The sequence below is a fragment of the Leopardus geoffroyi genome, chromosome B2, assembly GCF_018350155.1.
Source record: "Leopardus geoffroyi isolate Oge1 chromosome B2, O.geoffroyi_Oge1_pat1.0, whole genome shotgun sequence".
In the NCBI taxonomy this organism is placed as follows: domain Eukaryota; kingdom Metazoa; phylum Chordata; class Mammalia; order Carnivora; family Felidae; genus Leopardus; species Leopardus geoffroyi.
Window position 1 is genome coordinate 8,041,926 of NC_059332.1, and position 24,052 is coordinate 8,065,977.

At 42.3% G+C, this 24,052-nt stretch overlaps 1 long non-coding RNA gene across 1 annotated transcript in view; it reads right to left on the minus strand.

Annotated features, from left to right (window-relative positions):
* Positions 1-23,745, minus strand: part of LOC123607967 — a 43,023-nt gene extending 19,278 nt beyond the window's left edge. Inside the window, exon 1 of the long non-coding RNA XR_006717014.1 lies at positions 23,026-23,745. This is a non-coding gene — a long non-coding RNA (uncharacterized LOC123607967). The remainder of the gene's footprint in view (positions 1-23,025) is intronic.
* Positions 23,746-24,052: the final 307 nt, after the last annotated feature.

Genomic DNA, 24,052 nt, shown 5'->3' on the forward strand with positions numbered 1-24,052 from the left:
GTGTACAAACAGCCCTGACGCACTGTCACCGCCCCAGCCACAAAGTGCCGGACGGTGGGTTAGCCAAACACGGCTCCCGCTCTCGTGAACGCAACGGTGGATGGACGATCTGGCCGGGGGCCACTCTCCAGCTCTGTGCAGGGAGAGCCACCACCGTCACGTGCAACGCACAGAACTCCTCGCCTCACCCTCTCCTCTGCCTTTGAGTCTCAGCGCGGAGCCTCACGACCGAAGATTCTCCTATCCGGGAGGCTGCCGAGAGACATGATTGCCAAATGGCCTTTTAAACTAAGAAAGCGGAGACAATCTGCTGCTTCAGACACCTCTTTTATTTCAGGGGCACTTCTTTATATGCCCTACTGCGGGGTGCATAAGCGGGTTTGAATTTCAAGTGTCATTTGGGTGTTTAAAGATCGCGTTAGTGTTTCTTTTTTTTTTTTTTTCTTATTTATTTAAAAAAATTTTTAAATGTTTTTATTTATTTTTGAGACAGTGAGAGACAGAGCATGAGCAGGGGAGGGGCGGAGAGAGAGGGAGACACAGAATCTGAAGCGGGCTCCAGGCTCCGAGCTGTCAGCACAGAGCCCGACTCGGGGCTCGAACTCACAGACTGTGAAATCATGACCTGAGCTGAAGTCGGACGCTTAACCGACTGAGCCACCTGGGCACCCCCCGTGCGAATGTTTCTTAGCTCTGTTTGCAGCACCACAGAACTTGTAATCCAGGAGCTCAGAAAAGAATACTGGCTTATTAGTATCAGCAAATAGTTAAGAGCAGTCTAAAGGAAGAAACCTCAACCCGTGGAATCCAAACATCCTTTTATTTATTCCTTCATTGAATAAATACGCATTAAGTGTCAGCTGTGTGCCCCGCCTTGCACTAAGGGTGGGATTACACATAATAATAGCATATGTTCTCAGGGGCGCCTGGGTGGCTCAGTCCGTTGAGTGTCCGACTTCAGCTTAGGTCATGATCTCACAGTTGGTGAGTTTGAGCCCTGTGTTGGGGCTCTGTGTGGACAGCTCAGAGCCTGGAGCCTGCTTCGGATTCTGTGTTTCCCTCTCTCTCTCTCTCAAAAATAAATAAACATTAAAAATATATGTGTGTGTGTGTGTGTGTGTGTGTGTGTGTGTGTGTGTGTGTGGAGAGAGAGAGAGGGAGGGAATAGCATATGTTTTCTACATTTGAAAGGATCACTGTCTGGTGGGAAAGGAAGAAAAAAATACTATCTATCATTCTGCACCTACTTCCATTAAGAACTGCCCTTGGCCCTTTATCTGTTTTTGCTTATTTAACAGAATAAATCTGTGAGTCAGGTATTATGATCTCAGTCTGATATAGTAGGAAATGTAGACGTAGCGAGATCAAGTAACTTGATGAATATCACACAGTTAATATGTGGAATTCAAACCCAGCTCCCCTGGCTTCAAAGTTCATGCTCTTTGCAATGCACCACTGGACCTCCTTGAAATGAGTAAGACCTTCCACCTGCCCCCAAAGATTCTGCACATGTGTTTACAAACAATAACATGATTACTGCAATAAATAGAATCACATTCAAGGCTTACCTAGGTCTCTTCTCATGGAGGAACAGTTTTGAACCCAGACATGCTACTGTATCAGCTCTGAAGGGCAAAGCTTGGGGAGTCTCCCAAGGAGAAGACACATTTAGAGCTTCTATCTCTGGTGACGTTTCTGTAAGGTACAGGGCCCACTAAAATATAGCATCTATCAGTTTCTCTATGTATCCATCTATAGCATCTAGCTATATATCTAAAATATAGCAGATGGCTATATGAACTGATTTCTAACCTTTCCACTAGCCGGAGTCTTGGATTCCCACATGAAGAGCATCAAGAGAATATTAACTAGGCATTTTTATCACTTTCGGGGGAATGGCGCTCCCAAATTGCTAAGCCAAGATGTATTACATGGCCTTGTAGTTACCTGTTTTCTTGTTAGTCTCTCTCACTAGCAGTGAAGCCCTCCAGGGTGAGGACCTTTGTTCATTCCCCATGGTATCTCCAGTTCATACGGCTATTTCACTACACTTCATAGGTGACCACTAAAATGTTTATCGAAAGAAGAAAGAAAACTGTAGCCTAGTGATTCACTGTTTTGTTGCTGTTGCTGTTTTTAAGTTTCTTTGCAAAAGTATGTACTAAGTCCTAAGAGAATGGTCAACACAGAACTGGATAACACAAACCCTGGGCCTGGTCTTTTTAAAAATTATTTTATTTTAATGTTTGTTTATATTAGAGAGAGAGAGAGAGAGAGAGAGAGAGGCAGAGCGAGAGAGACAGAGACAGAATCTGAAGCAGGCTCCAGGCTCTGAGCTGACAGCATAGAACCCAATGCGGGGCTCAACCTTACGAGCCATGAGATCATGACCTGAGCCAAAGTCAAACACTTAACCGACGGAGCCACCTAGGTGCCCCACCCTGGGCCTGGTCTTAACTTGGTTAGCATATCCAACTTTAGCATATTATTATTTTTAAAGTTTATTTTATTTATTTTTGAAAGGGGGGGCAGAGAGAGAGGGAGGGGGGGAGAATCTCAAGTGGACTTCGCGCTGTCAACGCAGAGCCCGATGTGGGGCTTGATCTCACAAACCTGTGAGATTATGACCTGAGCTGAAATCAAGAGTTGGACGCTTAACCCACTGAGCCACCCAGGTACCCCTAGAATATTACTAGTTTAATTTATAAGGGAAGACCCAGTCCTTGCAGGTATCAATACTAAAATAAATGATATGCTAATATGATTTACTTATCAGTATGTTAAGGTCCAAAATTCCTTTAAAAATAAGCTGTAGCTCAGAAGTAATCATCAATTAAATCACAAAGTTCATGTTCATTTTATATACTATTCACCTCCACTCCTTCCTGGAAACCCACTTAAATGTCAGTAAAAGAATGCAAGTGTATAAACCTACAAGAATGAACAGAACAAAGAGGACAACAGTGGGCAAGAATGTCAACAAATGCCAACCTTATGCAAGCTATTAGAGCCATGATAACAGTTTAAGCAGAACACAGATGGCTGGAGTCTATGCCTCCCATCGGGGCAACCCAATAAGAAATAAGCTAGTCATCCTTCAGAACTTGGAGGGCTTAGGAACTGGAGCCATAGGGACCACAGAGGATACTGGTCTGAAGTCAGTGGTGGACTAACAACCCACGTAGAGTGCGGTTAGCTCCTTAGGTCCATTTGTCATCATCATCTCCAACCCTCAAAGACAGCTGACTTATTCTGAACCAGACAGGCTCCGGACCAGGGACCCAAGGCACAGAAGACATAGAAACAGGGGCTATTAGCAAAAGTCTGATCATCAAACTCTTTTAACCTCCTTTTTTCACCTACTACGCAGAAGGCCACAGCCAGGCTTATAATCCCTAGGAAGATATTTGGAAGATCCTTTTGTGGAGAAGTTAAAGGGCGTTCAGGAAAAACCCTGTAGAATTCAGTGGTATTCTAGTAAAAATGTTGGCTCACTGCCCTATAATTCTATAGTGAATCCCTCAGTCAGTGAGCCTTACACATGCACACAGAACATTCAGTTGGCAAGGGACAGCCTCCAACATGAAAGACAGAGACAAAACAAGCAAACAGAAAACAAAGAAATCAGAGGGAAGATAGACAATACAGGGATTAGAAGAACACTTTCAATAAAATATGATGAATTTTCACAGAGAGGCTGAAAAACATATTTCATCCTTGCAACAGCAATCTTAGAACATGAAAGATTCCTTGGAAATTAAAAATATGAGCCATGGTATTTTAAAAAAATCTAGAAAGTTTGGGAGATGAAGTAGATAAAATCTTCCAGAAAATAAAACAAACAAAAAAAAAACAAACATGGGCATTAGGCGAGAAGAAAAAAGAAAACATGAGATTAATCCAAAAGTTTCAATAGTTGCCCAATAGGAGTTCTATAAGAGAAACTGGGGTTGTGAGAAGGGAGAAGAAAACAAACTATTGAAGAAACAATACAAGAAAATTTCATAGACTGGAAGGATAGGGACATTTAAAGGCTATGACCACTTAATGCCCAACACAATAAGTAGGAAAAGACTCAACCAAAGCGTATCATTTTGATATTTTAAATTCAGAATGAGAATTATTTTTAACCTAGAATTAATTCTCAGCCAAATTACCAAAAAAGTTGCAAGGGTAGAATAAAGACATTTTCAGGTAGGAAAGTTCTCAGTAAATTTACCTCACATGCACTCTTACTCAGGAAGGGTGTGCCACTCAAATGAGGGAACAAAGCAAGAAAGAGGAAAACACGAAAACCAGGAAGGAGAGCCTCTAATACGAGAAGGAGGTACAGAGAATCACTGAGATGATGACAGAGAGAAGTTCTGGGATAACAGTGATACTATGGCCCAAAAGAAACAGTGGTCCAGGTTGGAAAAAAAGCATAAAGGGGCCCCAGGAAGGAGGTCTTTAGATTCTCGTAGATTATCTCTTCTATACTACTACGTGGAAAGTTTTGGGAAGACTGTTGGATGTTGTGGCAGAATTTAGGGAAAGTTATATACAAAGTCAGGCTGATGAAAAACAAGGCAATTATTAACTCCAAGAAAAACAAAAAGGTGTACAAGAAAGGAAAGGTAATTATAGTGTAGTGTTAGCTCAGTAGAGAACATTATTTACATAGTTATAATAATATACACTCTGAATATTGATTTAACCAAAAAAGGAAACAAGAGGAAGCAGGGTTATGGGATAGCAGACTTAAATCCTCCCCAACTGTTATTTATTAAATAATGATCTAGTAGAACATATATATTACTTAGATATATGCAGGTAAATACCAGAAGAAACTGCTAAAATTAATTAAAAGTAGCTGCCTGTAGGGACTGGTGGTGAAAAGGGTAGGACAGGAGAATTGCTGTGGGTTTTTTCCCTTTATGTAAAAAAGCTTTTTAGTAATATTTGGTTCTTAAGATGTATATATTTATCTGGATAATTTTTAAAGACGACAAACTGCCATAACTCTGATTTTTAAAAAACGTGTATTTATTTTTGAGAGAGAGAGACAGCGCACAAGTGGGAGAGGTGCAGAGAGAGAGGGGGACAGAGAAACCAAAGCGGGCTCCATGCTGACAGCAGAGAACCCAATGTGGGGCTTGAACTCACGAACCGCGAAATCATGACTTGAGCTGCAGTTGGCCACTCAGCTGACTGAGCCACCGAGGTGCCCTCATAAGTCTGATTCTAATGAGGCTTATGGTCAACAAATTAGATCATAGAATTTAAAGGATCATATAATTTAAACACAAACCTCAGAGAAATCAGACTATTTTCTAATGTAAAGAAGCCTAGGACATTTCAGAACCAATCTGAATGCATTTGCTCCTTCTTCTTCCATCTGTAGAAATCCTTAAAGTGTTAAAAAGTTGCACGAGTAGATACTCCCATATTTTCCCAAGATGTTTAAGAGATTAATTACGAAACCGTCACCACAATCTGGAGTGAATATTTGTGCACCATACCACTCGCTAACCAAGGCTGAGAAACCGACTGATGTTGGAAGAATTTGTACTGTCTTTTTATCTAAGTTCAGAGAAGGCACCGCGGATAGACGGGGTTGGAGCCAAATCTTCAAGCAAAAGACATGTGCAGTGTGGCGGCGAGGAGACAGTTTGCCCCTGATTTGAATAGAACAGCTTGGAAAGGAGTAGGTAGGTCAAACTGAGAGTCAGAAGGGCCCCGGGGGTTCTCGGAAACCTGCAAGGTTTGGTGAAATAAGACACTCAGAAGTCACAGAGAATGTAGCCTGCTAATTCGTCCCCAAACTGGAATTTCTTCCTCACAGCAGAAATCCCTAGTAGAGTAAAAAGGACTTTTCGCCTAAAGTGGCAGCTCCACGACCAGGCAATAGCTAGCCTCCCGACAACAACAACAACAACGTGTTGATGACTTTGATAAGGGAGGGCGCATATCATTATCACCTCTTAATTACTTTTGCGTGCAAGGGGAATGCAGCTGTAGGATACACAGACGGAGGAGGCCGGGGAGGAAGTTTCCCGTAAAGTGGTCCCTGTGATTCTCTGCCTCCATTTTGTATTATTGTGCCTCTGTTAATTATCTTATTTTTGAAAAAGGTTACCATTAGTCAGGAAGCAAAGGACAGGTGGCGGGTGGTTCGGTTTTAATTACAAACATGGTGTTTACCTATAGGAAGATCGTTTCCTCTGGGCTTAGCGTGTAGGCCCCCCGCCGGTATCCCTCCCCATCTTCACATTCATGGGCAAACCAAGAACCAGGAGACACTTTGTAGGGCTGTGATTCCTTAAGAAGACAAGCGCCACTTTTTATGTGCCATGGCACCTTGCCCTACAGAAAGCCCTAGAGTGAATGTTAGGTGAGAAAAATACATATGTCCACTGCAGGGATTAGAGAGGTCTCACTGTTTTGGTTTGGATATTGCTTTGAGATCCCTATTGATACACTGTATTTGTATGGATACGTCTACAGCACTGCTGTCTGTTCTACAACACAGCAAACTTCCTAAGCAGGAAAAGGATCAAAACTTGCTTCCATGGGTCACACACATTTCCAGGTAAGAGGAGGAATGGCTTTCTTTTTTTTTTTTTTTAATTTTTTAATTTTATTTTATTCTAGAGGGAGAGAAGGAGCACGAGTCGGGGAGAGGGGTGGAGGGAGAGAGGGAGGGAAGGAGGGAGGGGGAGAGGGAGAGAGAGAGAGAGGATCTTAAGCGGAGCCCTATGTGGGGCTCCATCCCACGACCCTGGGATCATGACCTGAACCAAAATCAAGAGTCAGACACTCAACCGACCGAGCCACCCAAGTGCCCCTGATTCTTATTTAGCAAGCTTTTCAAACTCTTGCCCATCCTTTATACATGTGGGATGTGAGTCCCTGAAACTTCAGTTCTGAGGTGTCTCGTTCCCCAAAACTCTGCTCAGTGGCCAGCCAGGGAGTAATTCTTGTGCAGTAAATCAATACTTCTCTCCACACAAAAGGCAGTCATCAACTTTACATTTCCTTTGCAACATGCTCTCTGGGAGTTGAAGGTTACCTGAAAGCAATTCCCATCATCACTCCGGAATTCCTCTGTCTTAATGTTATCTAGCCCTCAGTGGAATTATTTTTCAGCTGTACAAAATTCCACCCCAATTCCCTGTTCATTTTTCACTGTTATCATCTATAATATTTAATGCTTCTGTGACAATTCATTTCAATTTATCTCTCTCAACAGGTTTGCAAAATCACTGCCCACAAGAAAGAAAGATAGGAGAGGGAAAGAAAAAAAGAAAGGAAGAAAGAAAGAAAGAAAGAAAGAAGAGGGAGAGAGAGTAAGAAAGAAAAAAAGAGAAAGAAAAAAAGAGAAAGAGAAAGAAAGAAGAGGGAGAGAGAGAAAGAAAAAAAAGAGAAAGAAAGAAAAAGAAAGAAAGAAAGAAAGAAAGAAAGAAAGAAAGAAAGAAAGAAAGAAAGAAAAAGGAAGGAGGGAGGGAGGGAGGAAGGAAGGAAGAGAGAAGAAAAGGGGGAGGAGAGGGGAGAAGAGGGGAGAGGAAGGAATGGAAGGAGGCAAGAAAGAAAGAAATTGGCCCGTGAATATTTTCGTTCTTAAAGCTTGTCTTGCTCTGTTATTTTTATTTTTACAGATTTTATTCTACTTAACTGTTTCTGGCCTAGAGGCAGAGGAGTTACAGAGGCTCTTTATATTCATGAACTCAGAGCAATCTAAATCTAAGATGATCCCTCAAATATGAAGTTATCATAAAACCACAAAGGAGCAGTGGGCTCATTTTGAGATGACCACAGATCCCATTCTTTGGACGGGATAAAATGAGATTAGAGAAAGTGCTGTCTAGATTAGCAGTCATCCTGATTTTCCTATAGTGAGTCTGCATTGCACGTCTAATTTTCAAAAGCTCAATGGGGCATCTGAATTCTGTGAAACATAGTTCACCGGTTTAGACGTATTCCTCACACATAAGCCGAGGGAGAGCCCCTGCCCCAGCCTGCTACCCTCGTGGCCCTCTGGCTGCTGGGGTCAGGCACGCCCCTTACGTCACCCCAGGTACATGGCAAAGAGGGGGGAATGAGAGAGAAAGGAGAGAGAACGCTTTCTCTTCCACCCCACCTGTGGCAGCCTCTCCAGCTTCACCAAACCCGCAGCCTCACTTTCCAAAAGCCCCTGATCCTTCTTTTTCTTGGTCCTAGAAATCAGTCCTCAGTGGTGCTCCGAGGCTGGGACTTTACTACAACAAACGGTAATTTTTACTATAGACAATGGTGTTTAGGAATAACCTGCTGTTGGATTTTATTATCTCTCGCATCTATCTCTGTCCCGGGTTGAAGTTGAAGTTGCAGGGCAAGGGCGTGGGGGGGGGGGGGGCGGGTGCAGAAGCCCCGAGCTGCTTCTGTGTTTGCTCTCAGGGCGTCAACATAAGACAACCGGGTGGCGGGGGGGAGGTCGAGGCAGAAAGGAGCCCCGGCTTCCGACAGGTGTGCAAGTGAACACCGAAAGTCCCATAATGGGCCAGTGGAGCGGGAGAGAAGGGGGTGCCTCAGAGCTCACGCGGCCCCAAGCAGGTGTGTGAGTGGGTGGGCGTGGGCGAGCAGAGACTGCAAACGGGTGGTGCTGGCCCCCAGCGCTCTTGGTCCTCCCACCGCCCCTTGTCCGCTTTCACGCGTCATCCTCCGGCCCCTCTCCTCAGCCCACCCACTGGAAACTACCAAAGCACATGTCTGGAGCTTTCCATGACGGCCTCTGTTCCGGGTGTCTGTTCTACTGACCCTACGAGCAATAATAGCAAAAGCCAGGGTGCTGGGCTCCGGCCTCAGACTGCCCAGTTGTGAACCTCAGCTTTGTCCTTATTTACTGGGTGGCCTTCCTTAACCTTCTGTCTCCGTTTCTCATCCGTAAATGGGCTAGAACAGCCCCCTGGGGTGGTGTGAGAATTAAAAGTGACATCGAATAAGAAGCCCTATCGAATAGTATCTCATTATTCTCTCCTAGTAAGAGTAAGCTCTCAGTAAATACTAAACTTACTCTACTCAGAACTGTCATTCGCCCATAAGTAGAAACCTTATATACACTCTCTCTAATCTTCCTCTAAGCCCAGGAGGGGGTAAAAGGTCTGAGAAATTCCAGAACTTGGTGACAAATCATCATCTCCCAGACTGCCTCTCCTACCAGGGGAATATCCAAAAACCTTCTGTCACACTGCTTATCTCCATTTCCAACTGACGAAATGTGGCTGCGGTACACAGAGCTCTCTTAACCTGCCCCTGTGTTCTCCATGCTCCTCCAGGAAGCCTCACTCCCAGCCACCATGGGAGAGGCTGGATGATCACTTATCCCCATGTAGTTTGCATGGAGGGAACAGGGAAAGAGGGTACCCCCTCCTTCTTGAATGGTAGGGTAAGGGGAGCACGGAGAAGCAGGTGAGAGGGGGCGGGTTGCCATGGTCCCAGTGGACAGATGTGGAGCTCTGCTGCTTTCTGAAAAAAATCCATTTACATCTGGTTAGATTTTATAGCATTAATACTATGCTGTGCTAAACTTCAGGTACACAGTGGATGTAACCAGCTTTCACGTGTAGCCCAAGGACAGAATCACTATGCAAAACTGTGTTTGAATTTGAAAAAGGTGTCCCAAAGTTCCAAAGAATATTCTTAGCAATGAGCTCTTAGGACATAACTGGTATAGTGTGCAAACTCTCTGTATGAATTTAAGTCAACCTTAGTCATTTTCTTCCTAAGAATTTGTAGCAAATCTCCACAATTGGATCAATGAGAGTTAAACCTCAGTAACCATCTGTTTTGACCTCACAGGGCTGCAGAGCTGTGGCCTTCAGAGGGAGGGAGTTGCTCTCTGCAGTTTTAAGTGTCTCCTCAGCTTAATTCTTTCCACATTGTATCACTGGTTTGTCTTTTCCAAGAGACCTAGCCAGGTTGTAGTTACTTTTACATCTCCATAGCCTAACACGGTCCACCTTTCAGTAGGTGTCTGAGAATTCTGGTTAAATGAATACATTGATAAAAGTCATAGTTGAAGAGATATCAACTCTGCAAGCATGTGGAGGCTAGGGAAGGAAGGAAAGAGGGAGGGACCAGAGGATGAAGGAAAGGATGGAAAGAAGAAAGTAAGGATTAGGGGAAGGAAGGAAGGAAGGAAGGAAGGAAGGAAGGAAGGAAGGAAAGAAGGAAGGAAGGAAAACCGGATGGAAGGATGGAAGGAAAGACGGAAGGGCTATGGAAATGGTTCTCTAATACAGCAGAGTTCATTTGCCCACCTATTAGCTGAATTTAAACGTTCCAACTCTAAGGTCTTATGAATTATTGAACATCTATTAGTGGGCTGAGCACTTGATGGCTACTGAGTGTCCATCCCACTGGGTGAGGAAAGGGAGAGTGAGGAGAGTTTAGCAAGTAGACATTAGTCACAAAAGTTATGCTCACTGGGGAATTAAAGTTCACTCATGACACAAAGGACGGTACATGCTAGCTCCTAATTAGGTTCTAAATGACTTGTTACGGGTGAAATTGTGAGGTCAGAGGGGAGGAACGGTAGTAGGTATTATAAGCTGGAGGAATCAGGGGAGATTTCTCGGAGATTTGACACTTGGGCTGTCCCACCTGGAAGGCTCATGGGGAAGAGCAACAATCTCAGTGAAGACCGAGGCTGAGATGACTCTGTTTGTGGATCATGGGGGCCAATTTGGCTCTGGAGAGAAATTGGCAGGGCGGGGCCAAATCAGCAATGGCCTTGGAAGTCAGCCTGAGGAATGTTAGCACAGGATGTGGTGGCAAATAGAAGCAGGCTGGGAGGTTTCTGAGCAAGACTCCTTCCCCATTATTTCTCGTCTCTTCCTCTTCCCAGTGGATGAGGTGACTTGAATTGGCCAGAGTCACCCCGTGGGTGGTGAATTTCCCAGAATGTGGCAGATTAAAGTGGTGGTGGCATCACCAGGCATCTCATTGTGGTTCCCAGATGGTGATAAATCTAGGCCAGGAAGCGCCACTATTTCCTCCCCAAGTTCTGTGACTTCACAGAAGTTGCAGGAAACAGGGTGGAGATGGGAATAGAGAGCTTTTCTCCACTGCCTCGGAGGGTGGTATTTTACAAGATGCATATGGAGCTGGCTTAGAGCTGAGATGGTTTCCACATGTGTGCCACTGCTCATGACAGATAAGAAACTAATCAGAGAAGTATCCTCTCGGCAACACAACTCAACGTTGGGTGATACTACGTTCCATCTTTCTAGATCATCAAGATTTTGTATGGATAGGAAAGTTGTCTCTGAAGACAAATCCTAAACGTTACTTGATGGATTACATAATAATGGCTATCCATGAAAATAAATTCCCCACAAAAATTGAGCTATCATAACATCCTGATTATCTCAGAATAATAACTGTTTGAAGCCATTGTGATATTCATAAAGCATCTGAGCTTTCACAAAATGAAAATATGCCAGAAAGTAAATTCCCTTCAAAATTTATGCAAATTACTCGATTTGAATAAAATAAATGTTAATTAAGTTTACATATGCAGATTAATTCTAGCTAGCCATGTTTTCATACTTAGTTATTAACCACAGTTTTCTTTTTATGTCTCATTGAAATTAGTCTTATTATTTAGAAAATATTGATGAAAGAATGCTTTAAATTTCTGTGCGTTAAATGTGAAATATTATCCAAATAAGAAAAAGAGACATATTTGAAAATATACTATGAAACAATAAGAAATGACTTTATGGGATGAATTTTACATTAATTTGAGATTTTACTGGCGATCAGAGAAACCATGTGTATTTGCGCCTATCTTTATCGTATATATTATATAGCTGTGGTCCTACTGGGTCTGTATCTCCATCAACTCAGTCTTAGGATGATTTCTTATGGGAACAATACAAGGGATCTTCTATCAGTGAATAAAGTAGCAAAAACATGTTTGGGGGTAAGTACTGAGAAGCAAATTTGATCTTTTGTTTTATATGCCAATGAATAACCATAGCGGTTTTAATCCATGTACCCCCTGCAGCCTAAATACATTTCAAATCACATTTGCAACCAACATAAAGGATCATTGCTTACAAAATCTATTTTGTAGGCAGAAAAAAACTCATCGCAAGAATAGACGAGGTGTTTGAAAAGGGATTGTTACTAGCAGATAAAATCAAATCTGGCTGTCTTCACTTCGAGCTCAAAGTACTTCTCATTGACCTCATGTACCACCTACCACTGGACAAGATCTTAGCCCAGAGAAAGGCTCACAGAAGGAAAACAAAGGATCTTAGGATAAGACTCCCTATCATATACCACCTCTTTTGATTCATACAGGAAATTAAACCACTGGTTCCCAAATATGGTTGATCATTAAAAATCGCCCATGAGGTTTAAAAACATGCAACGATCAGGGCCCACACTAGAGCTAGTGAAATATAACCTCTGGGGATGGAGTCTTTTCAGACTTCTTTTTCCAGAAAAATAACATATGTTTACTAATCAATTGTCTGACACACTTCTGTATTGCTTTTTATTTCCTGTTTCTCATCATCCTCTTATTTTTATTTATTTATATATAAATAATAAATATATATATATATATATATATATATATATATATATATATAAATTATAAATAAATATATAAATTTTCTACATTTTCTGGGCCCTTAGTCTTTTAAAAAGCTCCCTCCAAAGGATTTTGATAATCTTGCAGGTTTGGAAAGCAGCAACTACTACTAAAAGGTCTCAAGAACACTCTGTTTTAGAATGAAAAAAATTAAAGGGAAATAATTTGGGCTGCGGGTGTCTTAGTCATCATCTCAGCAGTGTTTATGGAGATGGTTGTCAGGGCAAGAAGATTCGTGAATGAAACAACACAAAGGGAAATATATACAAAGAGGAGATCGTTCTTAACCCCAGAAGAAACAGACCCAGCTACAGTTCAATATTCAAGTCTTACTCTGAGGCCTGTTTCCATTCTCTGTAATGGTAGTCTTGAATGAAAAAACACTCCCTACAGGGAAGAATGGCTATCAAAGAAGTTTCTTTTATCTTCTTTGCTGCACACGGTTCTATTAACCACTGTTATAATAGGATTCCTCTGAAAACCGAATACGACGGCAAAAAACAACAAAATCACAAACTTAATATTCCTCCAGAATGTTTGGTAGAGAACTTTAATTAATCTAGCATTGTGATACACGGGTAGTTAGGATGTTTACCATTTCATATAATGTATTTAACAGTAAACACAGCCTGAATATAATTTTTTATGATAAACCAAAGAGCATGGTGGATGGTCAGTCATGACTTTAGTTCTCATTGTGCCAATTCTTTTTTTTTTTTTTAATGTTTTTATTTATTTTTGAGACAGAGAGAGACAGAACATGAGCGGGGAAGGAGCAGAGAGAGAGGGAGACACAGAATCGGAAGCAGGCTCCACGCTCTGAGCTGTCAGCACAGAGCCTGACGTGGGGCTCGAACTCACAGACTATGAGATCATGACCTGAGCTGAAGTCGGACGCTTAACCGACTGAGCCACCCAGGCGCCCCTCATTGGGAGAATATTGATTACAGATTCAGTCTCGTCACTAGCAATTGGTTTATTTAGTTTTTCTCTTTCTTCACTATTCTCTTTTGGAAGACTGTATGTTTCCAGGGATTTATCCATTTCTTCTACATTGTCCAATTTGTTGGCTTATAATTGTTCATGGGTCTTTTACAATCCTTGGCACTTCTGTGGTATCAGTTGTAATTTCTCCTCTTTAATTTCTGATTTTATTCAAGCCCTCTCTCTTTCTCTTTGTGAATCTGGCTGAAGATTTTCCCATTTTGTTTATCTTTTCAAAGAACTAGCTCTTAGTTTCACTGATCTTTTTAATTGTCCTTTTAGTCTCTATTTCATTTATTTCCACACTGAACTTCATTATTTCCTTCCTCCTACTAACATGGGGATTCATTTGTGCTTCTTTATCTAATTCTTTTAGGTATCAAGTTCATTTGAGATTTCTCTTGTTTCTTGAGGTAGGCCTATATCACTATGAACTTCCCTCTTAGAATTGCTTTTGCTTCATCTCATAGACTCTGATATATTGTATTTCCATTTTCATTTGTCTCAAGGTTTTTCTTTCGTTTTTTTTTTTCTTTTCTCCTTTGATTTCTTGATCTATTGATTGTTCAGCAGCATGCAGCTTAATCTCCACATATTCATGATTTTTCCAGTCTTCTTTTTATAATTGATTTCTAGTTCCATGCCATTGTAGTCAGAAAAGATGCTTAATATGATTTCAGTATTCTTAAATTTATCAAGACTTGTTTTGTGGCCTAGCATGTGATCTATTCTAGAGAACATTCCATGTGCACTTAAGAAGAATGTATATTCTGCTGCTTTGGATGGGATGTTTTATATATACATCTATTAAGTCCATCTGGTCTAATGTGTCATTTAAGACTGATGTTTCCTTATTGATTTTCTGTTTAGATGATCTATACATTAATGTGAGTAGGGTATTTAAGTTTCCTACTATTATTGTATTGCTGTCATTTTTTACCTTTAGTTCTGCTAAGATTTGCTTACATATGTTTTGATGATCCTATGTGGGATGCATAAGTATTTCCAAATGTAATATCTCTTGTTGGATTAACTCCTTTTTGTTACGTAATGCCCATCTTTGTCTTTTATTATAGCCTTTGCTTTAAAAGTTAATTTTTTTTTTTTATTTTTGAGAGATAGAGAGAGACAGAGCATGAGCGGGGGAGGGGCAGAGAGAGAGGGAGACATGGAATTGTGTCTGATGCAGGCTCCAGGCTCTGAGCTGTCAGCACAGAGCTTGATGTGGGGCTCGAACCAGTGAACTACGAGATCATGATCTGAGCCAAAGTCAGATGTCTAACTGACTGAGCCACCCCGGCACACCTACAGCTTTTGCTTTAAAGTGTATTTTGTCTGGGGGCGCCTGGGTGGCGCAGTCGGTTAAGTGGCCGACTTCAGCCAGGTCACAATCTCGCGGTCCGTGAGTTCGAGCCCCGCGTCAGGCTCTGGGCTGATGGCTCAGAGCCTGGAGCCTGTTTCCGATTCTGTGTCTCCCTCTCTCTCTGACCCTCCCCCGTTCATGCTCTGTCTCTCTCTGTCCCAAAAATAAATAAACGTTGAAAAAAAAAATTTAAAGTGTATTTTGTCTGATATAAATTTGGCTACCCCAGCCATCTTTTGGTTTCCATTTGCATGAAACATCTTTTTCCATCCCTTCACTTTTAGCCTGTGTGTGTGTCCTTCCACCTCTTGTAAATAACATATAGATGAGGCTTGTATTTTTTATCTATTCAGCCACTCTATGCCTTTTGATTGGAGAATTTAGTCCTTTTACACTTAAACTCATTATTGATAATTATTTTAATAATTTAGTTTAATAATTAATTTAATAATTTAATAATAATAATTAAAATAATTATTGATAGTTACTTTATGGCTATTTTGTGGAGCTACTCTGTTCCTTTTTTCTTCTCTTGCTTTCTTCCCCTGTGGTTTGATGGCTTTCTGTACTGTTGTACTTAGGTTCTTCTCTCATTATCATTTTTGTTTAGAGAGAGGGAGTACAAGTGGGAGAGAGGAAAAGAGGGAGAGAGAAAGAGAAAGAGAGAGAGAGAATCCTAAGTAGGTTCCATTCTCAGTATGGAGCCTGATGTGGGGCTCAATCCCATGACCCTGGAATCATGACCTGAGCTGATATCAAGAGTCAGACACTCAACTGACTGAATCACCCAGGCACCCCTTTCTCTTTATCTTGTTTTTGTTTTTTTTAAACATAGTTTGCACAGATCTTTTTTTTTTTAATTTTTATTTATTTTTGAGAGATAGAGACAGAGAGAGACAGAACATGAGCAGGGGAGGGGCAGAGAGAGAGAGGGAGACACAGAATCTGAAGCAGGCTTCATCCAGACTCTGACCTGTCAGCACAGAGCCCGACATGGGGCTCAAACTCATGAAATGTGAAATCATGACCTGAGCTGAAGTCTGCCACTTAACTGACTGAGCCACCCAGGTGCCCCTATCTTTTGCGCATTTATTATAGGTTATGAATTTGTGGTTACCATGAGGCTCATGTATATGTGTGTGTATATGTGTGTGTGTGTGTGTGTGTGTGTATGCCAATATACACACAGACCAGTCTATTTTAAGTTGATATCAAGTTAAATTTGAATGCATTTTAAAGCTCTGCATTTTTACCCTCCCCATCCCATGTTCTGTTTTTGATTTCACATTTTACATCTTTTTAAATTTGTGTATCCTTCAGCTAATTACTATAGTTAACATTTTTACTACTTTGTCCTTTAAATTTCATAGTAACATTATAATTAACCTCCTTTCCTTTAAATATAGATATTTACCTTTACCAATGAGATTTTTACTTTCATATTTTTTCTTATTACCAACCAGTGCCCTTTCTTTTCTGCTTAAAGAAGTTCTAACATCTCTTGTAAGGCTGGTTTAGTGATGATGAACTCTTTTTAGCTTTTGCCTGTCTGGAAAACTCTGTGTCTGCCCTTCAATTCTGAATGATAACTTTGCCAGGTAAAGTTCTCTTGGTTGGAAGTTTTTTTCCTTTCAGTACTTTAATTTATCATGCCACTCCCTTCTGGCCTGTAAAGTTTCTGCTGAAAAATCTAATGACAGTCTTACAGGGGTTCCCTTGTGTGTAGTAAGTTGTTTTTCTCTTGCTGCCTTTAAGGTTTTTTCTTTATCTTGGGACATTTTAATTGTAATATGTCTTGGTGTAGGTCTTTTTGGATTCATGTTATTTGGAACTCTCTAGGATTACTGAATCTGAATGTCTGTTTCCTTCTCCAGGTTAGGGAAGTTTTCAGCCATTATTTCTTCAAATGAGTTTTCTGCCCCATTCTCTCTCTCTTCTCCTTCTGGGACTCCTATAATGCAAATATTACCCTACTCGATGTTGTCCTGAAGGTCCTTTAAGGTATCTGAACTTTTTAATTTTTTTTTGTTGTTGTCCTTTTTGTTGCTCTATTTGGGTGAATTCCACTTCCCTGTCTTCCAGATCATTGATTCTTTCTTCTGCTTCTTCTAGTCTGCTGTTGAACCCCTCTAGTGTATATTTCAGTTCAGTTATTGTATTCTTCAGCTCTGTGACTTATCTTTGGTACTTTAATATATTTCCTAACTCTTTGTTGAAGTTCTCTCTGTGTCCGTCCATTCTTTTCCCCAACTCAGTGAGCATCTTTATGACCATTACTTTGTATTCTGTATCATGTAGATTAATTTATCTGTTTCATCGAGATTTTGGTTTTTGTTTGTTTTTAGAAAGAGAGCACCAGCAGTAGAGGGAGAGAGAGAATCTTGAGCAGGCTCCACACCCATCATGGAGCTTTATCTCATGATCCTGAGATCATGACCTGAGCCCAAATCAGGAGTTGGACGCTTAGCTGACTGAGCAACCCAGGCACTCCACATCCAAGGTATTTTCTCCTCGGGTTTTATCTTATTCTTTCATTTGGCAGGTATTGCTTTGTTCCTTCATTTTGCTTGACTCTTTGTGTTTATTTGTATGTGTTAGGCAAAACGGCCATCTTTCCCAGTCTTGAAGGGGTGGCCCTGTATAGATGATGAACCTTATCATTTAACCTTGCCCAAATTCTTGATTGTCTCTCCAATCATCTGTCCAATTGTTCACATGTGTGGGGCCCAGAAACACAATCCTCCATGGCCACCAGACCCTCACAATCAGGAGGCATCCCCTGTGTGGGCTGCATATGCCTGCTGGCTCCGGGAAGGTGGCATGCTTGCCCACTGAGAACCTGGGCAGCAGTTCAGTGGAGGGGAACTTACCCACTACCTCTGATGGGTCCACAAGCAGGTGCTAGTAAATTAGAGTGAGCACACAAAAATGGCTCCCTCCAGCATGGACACTAGCAAGGTAAAGGGAAACTGTAACAATGGTGCCTGCCAACATGGGTCCTAGCAAGGTAGAGAGAGACTGTAAAAATAGTGCCTGTCAGCTATCCAACCCTGAAGAGTTTCCCAACAGGCTTTTGCTCCTCTGGCAGATGCCAAATGAATCTCCTTCGCATATGGTCTGGGCTCTTTTCAAACTGCTGCTTTTGCACTGGGTCCTGGGACAAATGAGTCTGCATATAAGTTAAGAGTGGGCACATTATTTGCTATAGCCCTGTGGTTCTCCTGGATATAATAAGTCCCATTGGTTTTCAAAGCCAGACTTGGGGGTTTGCCTCTCTCGTGCGTCTCCCAAGGGTTGGGTGTGCTTGACGTGGGGCACGAAGAACTCTTCAAGGGGGAGTTCCATATTTGTAAGGCCCCTCTGTCAGTGGGTTGCTGCAGTAGGGGTTCGGGTTTTTGGTAAAAGTGCATCTCTGTCTTTTTTACTGGTCTCGATGTGGCCCTTTTATCCTGCATTGTGGAGTAGCCATTCAGCTAGTTCTCAGGTTCTTTCCAGAAGGAAATGTTCTCTATGTGGCTGTAGATGTTTCATGTCCATGGGAAGAAGTGAGTTCAGGAGCTTCCTATGCTGCCATCTTGAACTGCATCCTCAACATAGGAATCTTGGAGGGACACAAACTCACAGTCCCTAACAGCCATCTAGTCCTGTGCTGTCCTGTTGGTAGACAACCATTAGCCACACGTGACAACTGAGCACTTGTCCAAGTTGAGGTGTGATGTGAGTACAAAATCCACACCAAATTTCACAGATTTGGTAAGAAAATAAAGAAAAACAACTATGGAAAAGATGTCATGAATAATTTTACACTGTTACATATTAAAATAATATTTTGAATATATATGGTTAAATTAAAAATCATCATAATTCATTTTGCTAATTTCTTTTTACTTTTTTTAATGTTTATTTATTTTGAGAGAGAGACACAAAGAGTGAGAGCACACGAGTGGGGGAGGGGCACGCTCTTGCTTTTGTTTAATGTAGCCACTAGCAAATTTAAAATTACTTCTAAGGGGGTGCCTGGGTGGCTCAGTCGGTTAAATGTCTCACTTCGGCTCAGGTCATGATCTCATGGTTCATGAGTTCGAGCCCCACATCGGGCTTTGTGCTTGACAGCTCAGAGCCTGGAGCCTGCTTCGGCGTCTGTGTCTCCCTCTCTCTCTGCTCCTTCCCTGCTCGTGCTGTCTCTGTCTCAAAAAAATAAATAATATAAAATATATAAATAAATAAACCTTAAAAAATTTTTAAAAATAAATAAAATCATTTCTGAGGCTCACACTTACGAATTGCATTATGTTTCTGTTGGACAGAAGTGGTCTACCCTGGTGGTTCTCAAATGAGAGTGATTTTGGCGGGGCACCTGGGTGGCTCAGTTGGTTAGGTGTCTGACTCTTGATTTTGGCTCAGGTCATGGTCTCACGGTTTGTGGGATCAAGTCCCATGTAGGGCTCAGTGTGGAGCCTGCTTGGGATTCTCTCTCTCCTTCTGCCCCTCCCCTGCGCATGCGTGCATGCTCTCTCTCTCTCAAAAGGAATAGGTGAACGTTAAAAAAAATATTCACTCCAAAAAAATGCTGGCAATTAAAAAAAAAATGGGAGTGATTTTGGCCCCCAAGGGACATTGGCAATGTCTGGAGGCATTTTTGTTTGTCACACTGGCATCACTGACATCTGCGTGTTAGAGGCCTGGGATGCTGCTGAACATCTTCTCACTCATAGGACAGCCTCCACTCCATTACAAAGAATTACCCATCCAAAATGTCTAGCACCATGGTTGACAAACCCTGATCTAAAAAAATCAATTAAACAAGTATAAAAGGAGCTTAAAGTGAACAAGTGACAAATCTATATCTATATGATGGCATATATATGATATAGTAATCTACAAGCAGTAAGCTGCCATTTGCAATATAAAGGGCCTGAGGCCAGAAGCATCTTGACTACACAGAACACATAGATGGTTCCCAGAGGGAAGGTTGTTGGGGGGGATGGGTGAAACAGGGGAAAGGGATGAGGAGAACACTTATCTGGGGGCGCCTGGGTGGCTCAGTGGGTTAAGTATCTGACTCTCGGTTTTGACTCAGGTTACGATCTCACAGCGTGTGAGTTCGAGTCCCGCATCAGGCTCTGCGCCGGCAGTGTGGAACCTGCCTGGGGTTCTGCCTCTTTCCCTCTCTCTCTTCCCCTCTGCCACTCATGCTGTCTCTCTCTCTCAAAATAAATAAATAAGATAAACTTAAAAAAAACAAAATGAAAATTTAAGTAAAACATACAAATAAATAAATAAATAAATAAATAAATAAATAAATAATAAATAAGTAAAAATAAAATAAGGGGGCTGAGGTCAATAGCATCCTGGTTGTCTTATGTCACCAGCATGTTAATGAGGGAGGAATGAAAGGTGCTCTCAGGATCCATAAGAGATGGTTGGAAGTTTACGGCATATACTCGCAGGTATGAATATTCCCAACGAATCTTCACAACAGATCTCATTAGGTCCCACGTTGAAGACCACGTTACTTATAATTCAGGCGAGTTGGAACCTCCTATAATACGGATTTCAGATTTCAAAATGAGCGAAGTCAGGTAAGTGGTTCATCCTGGTGGAGTTTATTCCTGCCTGAATGTGCCATGTGTTTTAGAGAGGTTAAGAAATGGGCTGAAATCAGTCCCAACCCTGTAACGTTCTGGATCTGCCTTTTTTCTGAACGGGTTCCTGATTTCAACTGGTTTACTTGCCATGCGTGTTTTCTTCCTCCAATGCAGTAACGAGTTCTGATTATTTCAGCCTTCTGCTTGTTTGGATTTTCAGCAAAGAGGTGTAACCAGACTTGGATATGATGCACGACATATTTGCAGCTGCAAGATCAAACGGGTTTGGGTCTGTGGCTAAATATCCGGATCCCCTGCTTCTCTGTTTCCATCTTTCGGCAAGAGAGAAGCCCAGTGCTGTCACTGCGGTTCTTCCCAAGTAACTGCTGGAAAATAGGTTTCCTTCCTTAGTCCCCAGAGGTGCACAGATACTCTGCTCCTTCCCTGTTCCACATGTCTCATCTGAAGACTGTACTTAGATCCTCTAGACCGACAGGCCCTGCTCACCTTAACCTCTCCTGCTGGCAGCACAACTGTTGCCCTGAGATTTAGATGAATAAGTTTTTCTCGTTTGTGCATTAGCATTTCTACTTCCAGACCACCTTGGGTCATTTCCTGGGCAGAAAGTGGTGTTTGCTTAAATTCACAATCCTCAGAAATTGGGCAAAAAGAAGGCTGCACTTCGAAGCAAGAGTAAATTGGTTAGTGATTAGGTGAAATAAAATTATCTTGTTATAGAAACCACTTAAGGAAGACTGGTATTGGTCTGTAAATCCTGTGCTGTGCCATTAAACCGCAAGAAGAAGAAAAAGGAAACCACATTACTTTACATAACTTTCGTACCTCATATAACCTCCCAGGCCCTCCCTCTTTAGCCAGCTTCATGGTCTTGCCTTCAAAGTACAATAATTTTCTGGGGTAAACCATGTCTAGGGAAAGTTGCTATACTTTGGATAAAAATAAACATAACTAGTTTATATTCCAGGTGAGGTATGAAAATGTTGACTAGCAGGAAGAGTCCCAGATTGAGTTGGAATGTGTCCCAAATGCCCCACTTCTCCTCTGGGCACATAGCGAATGGCATTTTCTCCGTCTTTCGAACAGAGAGAGATCCCTGTGAAGATGGTGAATGACATACGACGAACATCACTTCCGGTCAGCTTTGAGAGGAAGCGATCACGGCAGCGCAGATCAGCACGGATCCCTGAGTGACTTACACAACGAGGGTCCTCCCGAAGACTCAACGTTGGGTATGTAGCCTGAGATGTTAAGTCACAGAGATTTGGGGGTTTCTGCTGCTACGACATTCCCTAGCCCGTTCTGACTGGTAAACACATCGCGTGGTATTTAGTCGCTTGCTTTTACCTTCTGTGTATCTTTCCTAGGTATCGCTTAATTCTTCCCAACCTAACACAGGAGAGAGCATTTCATAAACACACGTGATAATAAGAATTGCAAAGAGAAAAATACACGTAAGGCAAGAGAGTAGTATCAGGGAAGAAGAGAGTGATCATCTGACGACAGCCATTTCTGCTGCCACAGTGTGTGTGTGTGTGTGTGTGTGTGTGTGTGCGTGTGTGTGTATGGAGTGTTTGGTTTTTACAGCACCGCTGCTCCATGTTGAATAATGGTGATTTGCTCCACTTTTTAATCATGCCAATTCAACAGCGTTACCACAGAATAATCTTTTTTTTTTTTTAAACCACAGAATAATTTTTAATGACCGATTTTTCCAGGCCCTGATTTTGGCAGCGGCCAGCATTCCATTATTTTTGATGTTTGCGGTCCTTAGTTGCGTCCATTAGAATGGAGACTACCAGCTTGGAGAACACCTGCAGTGTCTGAGACCCCGCATCCAACTTTTCCATGTGCTGTTTTCAATTCTCCCGCTGTGTACTAACCACAAGTATGTGAGCACGAAGACTGAATACTAATCAAAAGGGAAAATGGGGCTGGTTGTGGGAATGTCTTAGCAGGAAATTCCTCTAGCCACCAGGGCATGTGTTGAACACATGACTATCGCTGGCAATGGCGAACGCTCTACACCAGCTGACTATCAATAACTTGGGAGTTCAGTTACTTTTCTGTTTCCACTTGGTTGGCAGTTTTATCCAAGTGAAATGTGTACATAATTTTCAAAACTCAAACCATTCTAAAAAGCCTCTGATGAAAAAGCACAGTCCTCTGCTTGGCCCCTCCTGACATCCCTCGGACAGCCACTTGAGAATCTACTCACTGTTTTGTCCCCGTGTTCCTAAATGACCTGCTTCCACTGTATGGCTTGATTTTCCAGACTTAGGTAGATGTAGTGATTCCCCGTTACAGAACACGAAAACTTAGTCTGTGCATGAACGGCTTCCCGTAGACACACACGCACATACGCACATACGCACAATATCAATTAGTTTTTACCGTGCAACCAAGCACTTCGAAACATATTGGCTTAAAGCACCCATGTATGTACTTACAATGCCGAGGATCAGCAGCTGAACCAGGCTGGGCTGGGCGGGGCTGGGCAATCCTTCTGGACTTGGCTGAGCTCATTCATGCAGCTGTGGCCCGTTACTGGGCTGGCTGGGGGCCGGCCGGCGTGAGTGGCCTCAGCTGGGGTCGCTCTCCCGCACTCCACTGGGGCCTCTTATCGCCTGGCAGGCTGTGCCGGGCTCGCTCACACAGAGGACGGTCAGAGCTCCCAGGCGCAGGTGCCCACGAAGCTTCTTGAGGACCAGGCTCAGAACTGGTAGTCCCCACTGCATTCCGACAGAAGGCCAGCTGGGTTTGAGGGCAGGAAAAATAAACTCCACCTCTTGACGGAGATGCTATGCCTCACGCTGTGAAGGACACAGGGAGAAGACAATTGCGGTCACTCTCACAATCTAGCGCAACAAATGGAATATACACACATCTGCGCCCCTCACCACTGTTCTCTTTGCACAGCCATGAGCATATCAGGCATCATCAACTGGGATTAAATCGGTGTTCAGTATTTGCCCTATTGTCACGGTGGACATTTCACTAGATCTCATACCCAACTAGGATTACATTTTCTTTTACATGTACGGATTTCTGCTCTGATCCTCAGAGTAAATAATTGTCTTGTTTTGAGTTGTTTGCTCAGTCTTCCAAGGTGCTTACCACTAATTCAGCTCCAAGAAAACTCTCTTCAGTAAATATGCATCTCCTAAGGGTAAGCGAAACAGATGAACTGTCAGATGCCTCTCCCTCCACCACCCCCTTGGAGTCATCCCTTCTGAGCTCTCTGTCCTTCTATGCCAATCTGGACTGGGTGTTCTTTGGGCCTGCAACATAGTAATCATTCCGACCTTCCCTTGGCTACTTTTTTATTTAGAATGCCCTGTTTCTTGGCTAAGAATGTCTTCTTTCTTGGAGGAACATCACGTCTAGTAGATACCTGAAAAACAAGTGCATGGGAGGCAACTTTTTGAGACTTTGAACGGCTGAAGAAGCTCTCCTACTTGGATGGAAATTCCATGG